The sequence below is a fragment of the Nannospalax galili genome, unplaced genomic scaffold (genome assembly GCF_000622305.1).
Source record: "Nannospalax galili isolate Female #2095 unplaced genomic scaffold, S.galili_v1.0 scaffold444, whole genome shotgun sequence".
Classification (NCBI taxonomy): Eukaryota; Metazoa; Chordata; class Mammalia; order Rodentia; family Spalacidae; genus Nannospalax; species Nannospalax galili.
In genome coordinates, this window is record NW_008354022.1 from 3,939,298 (window position 1) to 3,948,558 (window position 9,261).

Genomic DNA, 9,261 nt, shown 5'->3' on the forward strand with positions numbered 1-9,261 from the left:
ACGTACACATAAAATAAAAATAATAAAAATATTTTTAAAAATATTTATCTTTATTATTTTTTAAAGATGGGGGGGTTCGCTTATATTATGTGTGTGCCTTTGTGAGGTATGCCATGTGCTTGCCTGGTACCTACAGAGGTCAGAAGAGGGCGTCAGATCCCCTGGGTTCCAGGAGGCTGTGAGCCACCCAACATGGGTGGTGGGAACCAATGAGTTTCATTAGAATTGTTTATAGGAGTGTGAATGAGTGAATTTATAAGAGCATGGGCACCTTACCAGTACTTATATCACTGAAAAAAAAGTCTCCCTCTTCCCTGGAGGTCAAAGGACTCTTGCCAGGGAGTCAGTTCTGTCAGTTCTCTCCTTCTACCCTGAGTTCTGGGGATTGAACTCAAGTCTTCAGATTTGCACAGCAAGCTCTTTTATTAGCTGAACCATCTGGCCAGACTAGTTTTAGCTTTCTTTTTTTTTTTTTTTTTTCAGAGAAGGAATTTTTATTAAGTAGCCTCACCTGCCGTCCTCTACCTCCTGAAGTACTACAATTAGAGGTGTGTGTCACCAGGCCTGATGTATGTGGTGCTGGGGATCAAACCCAAAGCTTCGTGCATGCTAAGCAAGCACTCTAACCAACTGAGTCATATCCCCAAGTGCCTCTTATCCTTTCCTGTAGCATCTCATGTAGCCAGTCTAGGCTACATAGTGAAATCCTGTCCCAAAAAAGTCCAAAACAAATCGGACATGATGGCGAGTGGATCTCTATGAGATCTAGGCCAGCCTCGTCTACATAACAAAACTGGGGCTACAGGAAGGGAAACAAATGAAAAAAAAAAAAAAAAAAACATGTTTTTTAGCCCAGGGTGACCTTGATCTCTAGATTCTTCTATCTCAGCTTCCTGGGTGACATTGAAATCCTTTGACAACATGGATTGTTGACTGTTTGAAGCCAGCCAGGACTTCACACATGGTCTGAAACTGCTCTACCACTACCAAGACATACCACTGGCCCAATTTCAACTGATGTTAAGTAAACATTACCTTTCCCCCCCGAGAGCTGAGGATGGAACCCCAAAAAAGTCTTGTGTGTCGGGGGGTGCATGCCTGTGGAGACTAGAGGTCAACTTTAGGTATTCTTTCTCAGGTGCCATCCACTTTGTTTTTTGAGATAGGGTCTCTCATTGGCTGGGAACTCACCAAGTAAGCTATACTGGCTGGCTGACCAACACATGGAGGCCAAAAGAGGGAATCAGATCCCCTGGAACTGGAATTATGGTCAGTTGTTAGCCTCCATGTGGGTACTGGGAACCAAATCTGGTCCTCTGTGCAAGAGCAGCCAGTGCCCTTAACTGCTGAGGTATCTCCCCAGTCCCCTCAGCTTTTCTTTCTTAAATGCTTTCTGGGGATTGAACTTAGGCCCTCATGCTTGCACAATAAGCACTTTACCAACTGAGCCATTTTTCCAGCCCACACAGAAGGGTCTTATGTGTGCTAAGCAAGCACTCTATCAGCGAGCTAAAGCCCTAGCTCTAAATGGAACTTTTACTGCAGAAGACAGGCACTAACATAAGACAGAGCAAGAGCTGGAAGTTATATTTAGATCACACTTACATTATTCATTATTATAAATAAGTTATAGCTCCCATTTAGGTTTTTTTTTCTCTTGACCATTGGAAGAATTTTGAGGACTATACATACATTAAAAGATCATTTATCCAGATTGTAAGTATTCAAATTGCTAAGTGTAAAAAAAAAACCAAAAAGCACCTAGATGAAGTGGCATATGCCAGGAATCCCAACAAAGGGAAACTGAGGCAGGAAGCTAGGAGGATTGCCTAGAGTTTTCTGGCCTGGGTTACAGACCAGCCCAGGCTACAGAGTAAGACTCTTTCTCAAAAAAAAAAAAAAAAAGAAAGAAAGAAAGAAAGAAAGAAAAGGAAGATCAGGAATGGGAATGTTATTAAATGTATTTGTCTAAAGTCCCCCAGTGAGGGACTGAGATAAAAAAGTCAAGCATGGTGGCATTTTTGGGAGGCTAATACAAAAAGATTGTCATTAGCCTAAACTACAGATTGAGACCCTGTCCCCAAAACACAAAATAAAACCAACTGACCAACTAAATAAAAGGCACTTAGATGTATGTCAGTCTTCCTACTGAGATGTCTTTGTTGTCCTTCTCTTCCTTCTTTTTATCTTTCTTTTTCTGAGACAGGGTCTCACTATGTAGCCCTGGCTGTCCTGGCACTCGCTATATAATATGACCAGGCTGACCTCAAACTCATAGAGATTTACCTGCCTGCCTCACAAGTGTTGGGATTAAATTAAAGATGTGTACCACATTTCTACCTTTCTTAACTTTTCTTTTTTTTTTTTGGACAGGGTTTCCCTGTAGCCCCAGTTGTCCTGGAATTGACTTTGTAGATCAGACTAGTCTCCAACTCACAGAAATCCTCCTGTCTCTGCTGGGATTAAAGGCATGTGCCATCACACCTGGTACCTTCTTTCCTTCCTTCCTTCCTTCCTTCCTTCCTTCCTTCCTTCCTTCCTTCCTTCCTTCCTTCCTTCCTTCGTTGTTTAATTCATTCATTCATTAATTTTACATTTTGAATATTTTGCCTGCATGTACACCATGTTCATGCAATGCCCGTGGGGGTTACAGGGAATCAGAGGGTATCTGATTCCCTGTAACATTACAGACAGTTGTTAGCTGCTGTGTGGATGCTGGGAAATGAACTGGGGTCCTCTTCAAGAGCAGCCAGTGCTCTAAACTGCTGAGCCATCTCTCTAGCCCCACTTTTCTTTCTTTTTAAAGGCAGTACTTCAAGAAAAAAGCCAGGCATGGTGGCACACACCTTTAATTCTAGGCTGAGACAGAGGCAGAGACAGGTGAATCTCTGTGATTCTAGGCCAGCCAGGGCTACATAGTGAGACTTTGTCTTAAAAAAAAAATTATACTAAGGGGGGCAACTAGCCTGGGCAATAAGAACTGAAGTTCTAAGGAATAGCAGCAAACTAAAGATCGTGGGGACCACTAGACTGTGACGGAGTACAGTGTGATGGAGAGATGGAATGCTGTAGTCAGCAGTCACAAACAATTATCTTGGCTCTATCTAGGTCCTTTATCTTGGGCCAGTTACCTTAATTTTCCTATCTGACCTATGTTCTGCTAATAGATAAAATCCACAGTGTATCTCCAAATTTAACATACCTCTAGGCTCCACCAACCCTAAGGCGAGGAGTGTTAGAAGATACAATCAGAAGTCTAGCAGAGATATCCTGCTCACTTAAACCCTGGTCCCTGAAACTCCTGTGAATGTATTTAGTAAATGCTCCAGTTTATGACTCACAGCCCACTTTGGTGGTGCCTGCTTATATGATCCCATCCCCGAAGAGCGGGAGGCAGGAAGCTGAGGAACGACCTGTCTCAAAAGACCAACACCAAACAAAATTACAACTTTATTATTTTTCTTTTCTCCCTTTTTTCCCTTCTTCCATTGTTGTTGTTGAGACAGGGTCTACCTGTAGCCCCAGCTGGCCTTGATCTCACACATATCTTCCTGCTTCTGCCTCCTGAGTGCTAGGATGAAAGGCATGAACCACTATACCTGGCCTTGTAGTAAAGTTTTGAATTAGGAAATATGTGTCATCCAACTTTATTCTTTTTATTTTAAGACTGCTTTGATAAGGGGCCAGTGAGGTGACTCAGCAGGTTAAATCATTTAACCAAGCGTGACCTGATTTCAATCCCCAAGACTCACATGGTGGAAAGAGAGAACTGACTCCTACAAGTTGTGCTCTGACCTTCACATGTGCACATATACAACAAATAAATAATTTAAAAAAAAAAAAAAAGAGAGAGAGAGAGACTCAGGGCTGGAAAGATGGCTCAGCAGTGAAGAACACTGTTCTTGCAGAAGACCGGGTTCAAATCCCAGCACCCACATGGCGGCTAACAATTGTCCGTAACTCCAGTTCCAGGGGATCCGACAGCCTCTTCTGTCCTCCGCAGGCATTGCACAACACAGGTACACTTACCTACATGCAGGCAATATATGCATACACATAAAATAAAAATAATAAATAAAATATTTTTTAAAAAAGAGAGAGAGAGACTGGAGACAGGCATGTTGTAGCATGCCTTTAGTCCCAGCACTCAGGAAGTAGAAGCAGGCAGATCTCTGTGAGATCAAAGCCAGCCTGGTCTACATAGTGAGTTCCAGAGCAGCTGGGACTGCAGGGAGAACCTGTCTCAAAACAAACAAACAAAACAAAACAAAAAAGAAGAATGGGAGGAGGAGAAGAAGAGGGAGGAGAAAACGGAGGAGGAAAAGGAGGAAGAAGAAGGGGGGGAGGAGGAGGGAGGAGGAGGAAGAGGAGGAGGAGGAGGAGAAACAGGGGCCTGGGAAGTCACACAAATTTGAGGACCCAGAAATCCACATAAATGCCAAGTGGTATGGTGGCCTGGCACCTAAGAACAAGCTGGCTAGCAACACTAGCCATATCAGTAAGCTCTGGGTTTGATTGAAAGACCCTGACTAAACGAATAAGGTAGAAGAGCAACTAAGGATGACTCCTGACATCAACCTCAGGTTTTACATGCATGGGCACACATGTACCCATGCACATGGAAAGCCATGCACACACATGAAACATGGGAAAAAGGAGGAAAAGAAGAAAAGAAAAACACAGCTGGGTATGGTGTCTTATCTGTGATCACAACATTTGGAAAGCAGAGGCAGAAGGATCCTTACAAATTTGAGGCCAGCCAGAGCTATACGGACCTAGTCTCAAAACAAGGGAGAAGGGAGCTGGAGAGATGACTCAGTGGTTAAGAGCACTGGCTGCTCTCGCAGAGGACCTGGGTTTGGTTTCCAGCACCCACATGGAGGCTAACCTCCATGTAACTCCAGTTCCTGAGGATCTGATGCCTTCTTCTGGCCTCTGCAAGTTCCTGTACCACATGGTACACATAAACTAATGCAGGCACACACACACACATATATGTTACAAAATAATAAGAAAGAAATATTCTTTTTTTTTTTGAAAGAGGGTCTCCCTGTAGCCCCAGCTGGCCTGGAACTCACTATGTAGACCAGGCTGGCCTGGAACTCACAGAGACCCGCCTGCCTCTGCCTCCAGAGTGCTGGGATTAAAGGTGCGCACAACCACCCCCAACTAAGAAATTTTTTAAAAAATATTTTATTTATTATTTTTATTTTATGTGTGTGTGTATTGCCTTTGTGTACGTAAGTGCAATGCCCATGGAGGATAGAAGAAGCTGTCGGATACCCTGGAACTGGAGTTACAGACAGCTATTAGCTGTCATGTGGTGCTGGGATTTGAACCTGAGTCTTCTGCAAGAACAACCAGTGTTCTTAACCACTGAGCCATCTCTCCAGCCCCAGAAATATTTTCTTAAGGCAAGTAGAGAGAAACTAATTATTAAGAGATGCAATAAGACAACAAGTAATGAGATTTTAGTCTATAAGATTAAAAACTGTGGGAAGGCAGATGTATGGGGTAAAGGCTATTTAGCAAGGTTCCTGTGGACACCCTCTGGTGCCTTTTGCAGGATGATAAGGGTCTGATGCCAAACTTGCTGACCAACCTTTGTCCTTCCTAGTAAGAATGTGTGTGTTGGGTTAAGAAAAACTCATGAGTTTACTTTGATGTGGTGTGTGGTGGTGCTTGCCTTTGAACCCAGCACTGGGAGGTAGAGGCAGGCTGATCTCTGTGAGTTCAAAGCCAGCCTGGTCTACATGGTGAGTTCCAGGCCTCAAAATAATATAACACAACACAATACAAGACAATATAAAATAAATGTCCTGCTTTTAGGCAAATAGATGAAAAGCTGAGGGAATTCTGTGCACTTGTTTCTTCTCAGTTGCTTTGAGCTCAAAATAATCCTTATGCCAAACTGGCATCTTTAGGGATATCAAATTCTGAACTCTACGATATATTGACTTAAAATTGTTTCACATTTACTCAGTTATTGTATGGGGTGTATGTGCCACAGCCTGTATGTGGAGGTCAGAGGATAACTTTTGGGAATCAATTCTCTCCTTCTGTCATGTGGGTCCTGGAGCTCAAACTCAAGTTAATCTTGGCAGTAAGCACCTTTACCCACTAAGCCATCTCACTGACCCCTTTAAAATTTGGTATTTTTTTGGGGGGAAGGGGGTTGTCTTTTTGAAACAGGGTCTCCCTGTAACCCCAGCGGACCTGGAAATTGCTAGGTAGATCAGGCTGGCCTCCATCTCACAGAGATCCCCCTGTCTCTGCCTCCCAGGTGCTGGGACTAAAGGCATGTGCCACCATGCATGGCTTTTATTATTAGTGTGTGTGTGCTTGCGTGTGCGTGTGTGTGTGTGTGTGTCTTTCTGAGATCCCTGTTTGTGAGTGCGGGCACATGTATGGAGGTCAGAGGATAACTTTCTGGAGTCAGTCCTCTCTTGCACCTTGCTGAGGCAGGGTCTCTCTTGCTGTTCCTGCTATGCATACTCCAGGCTAGTTGCACACAACCTTCCAGGTGATTCTCCTGTCTCTGCCTCCCATCTTGTCATAGGAATACTGAGATTACAGATGGATGCCAGCATATCGAACTTTAAAATTTCTTCTTGATTTATTTTTATTTTAATGTGTATGAGTGTTTTGCCTGCCTGTATGTATCTGTATTGTACAATGAACACAGAGCCCAGAAGAAGGTGTCAGATTCCTTGAAACTGGAGTTACAGGTGGTTGTTAGAAACTTGTGGGTGCTGGGAACTGAACCTGAGTCCTTTGGAAGAGCAGCTAATCACTAAGCCATCTCTCCAGTCCCCAACTTAAAAAAAAAATTTTAAATTTTTATTTTATGTGAGTATTTGCCTTCATGTATGTATGTGCACCACATGTGTGCAGTGCCTTGCTAGGCCAGAAGAAGGTGTCCGATGCCCTGGAACTGGAGTTAAGGGTGGTTGTTATCCACCATATGGGTAGAATTGAACCTGTGTCCTCTGGAAGAATAGCAAGTGTTCTTAACTACTGAACCATCTCTACAAACCACCCCCAACTTTAAAAAAACAAAACAAAACAAAACCCATGGGTTTCAAGAATTGAATTCAGGTTGTTAGACTTGTGTGACAGGCAATTTTTACCTACAATGCCACCCTGCCAGCCTTTGGGCTTTCTTGGGGGGTTCTTTGTTGTTGTTTTTTGAGATAGGGTCTCATGTAATCCAGGTGGTCATGGATTCACTATGGAGCAGAGGAAAACTTTGAACTTCTCCAGAGTACTTGGATTACAGGTATGTTACCACCACCTTTGATTTATGTGATGTTAGGGATGAAACCCAGGGCTTCATGCATGCTAGGCAAGCACTCTGACAGCTGGATCACAGCCTCAGTCCCTGATTGGTACATCATTAAAAAAATACGAGACAGCCTGAGAGGGTGGGTTCCGACCTCCATCGGTGTAGCGGCTCTGATCTCAGCAGACTGCCAGAAAGTGCCAAGTTCTGGCCTCCCTCTGGCCTCCCTCTGGCATAGGGGCTGAGAATGCAGGGAACTGCCTGAGAGCGCCCAGATCCCGCTTCCATGGTGGTGAAGGAAGCCTGAGTGTACCTGACTGGAACCTGAATTGGGCTTCTGTGGTACTCCTGAATAGCTGATCTGAAGCCATCCGTTCCCTCAAAATTAAACCTGAGAGAACCTGAAACGTGTACCAACCAACTTTACATAACCAATAAAGAAAGGATCTAGGCACCTCAATGATATGAACAGAAGCATACTTCAACTTAATTCTCATATCAGAATCATAAATAACAAAAGAGATTCAAATGCCAAAATCACAACAAAAGAATAATAAAACGGAAAGCCAAAACACTATGTCTCCACCAATCCTGTAGAAGAGTTCTACAAGGAGAACCCCAGGACACCAAATTTAAAAGATCATAAATATGCCGGGCGTGGTGGCCCACACCTTTAATCCCAGCACTTGGGAGGCAGAGGCAGGCAGATCTTTGTGAGTTCGAGGCCAGCTTGGTCTACATAGTGAGTTCCAGGACAGCTGGGGCTACAAGGAGACCCTGTCTCAAAAAAGACAAAAAAAAAAAAAATCATAAACGTGATCAAGGAATTTAAAGAACACACAAACGGGGCTGGAGGGATGGCTCAGTGGTTGAGAGCACTGACTGCTCTTGCAGAGGACCTGGGTTTGATTCCCAGCACCCACATGGCGGCTATGAACCATCCTTAACTCCAGTTCCAGGGGAATCTGAAGCCCTCTTCTGACCTCTACAGCATTGCATGACACGGGTGCACTCACATACATGCAAGCAATACACTCATACACATGAAAAATAATAAATTTTTTTTTTAAAAAAAGAACATATAAGGCTGGGTGTGGTGGCGCACGCCTTTAATCCCAGCACTAGGGAGGCAGAGGCAGGCAGATGTCTGTGAGTTCAAGGCCAGCCTGGTCTAATAGTGAGTTCCAGGACAGCTGGGGCTACAGGGAGACCCTGTCTCAAAAAGACCCCACCCCCAAAAAAAGAACACACAAAGAAATCAAAGAACTAAAAGAAGATAGGGAAAAACTTCTGAATGAATTCCCAAAAGATAAAGAAACACTGAAGAAAACTCAGGCAGAAATGAAGAAGGAAGTGTGAAACGCAGTAAGCCAACTTGAAACAACTTGGGAAAGCCTCACCTCTAGAATGAATGAGATGGAAAACAGAATATCAACACTGGAGGATAAAGTTGAAGAATTGGATCACTCAGTGTTGATATGGAAAATTTAAAAAAACACAGGGATGGAATATGCAAGAGATATGGGACACCATGAGAAGACCAAATCTACGGATCATAGGACTAGAAAAAGGAGAAGAATTTCAGGTTAATGGTATTGACCAGATCTTAAACAGGACTGTAAAAGAGAATTTCCTGAAATTAAGGGAAGGCATCCCCAGACAAATACAGGAAGCACATAGAACACCAAATAGGATCAGAAAAGAAACTCCCGACGACATATCATGGTAAAAACACTAAATGTACAGAACAAAGAATACTGAAAGTAGCAAAAGAAAAACAAGTCACATACAAAGGAAAGCCCATCAGAATTACAGCTGACTTATCAATACAAACTATGAAAGCCAGAAGAGCTTAGACCAAGGTATTTCTACTTCTACGTGACAATAGATACCAGTCCAGAATACTATACCCAGCAAAAATATCTATTATAGCCAGGTGTGGTGGCACATGCCTTTAATCCCAGCACTCAGGAGGCAGA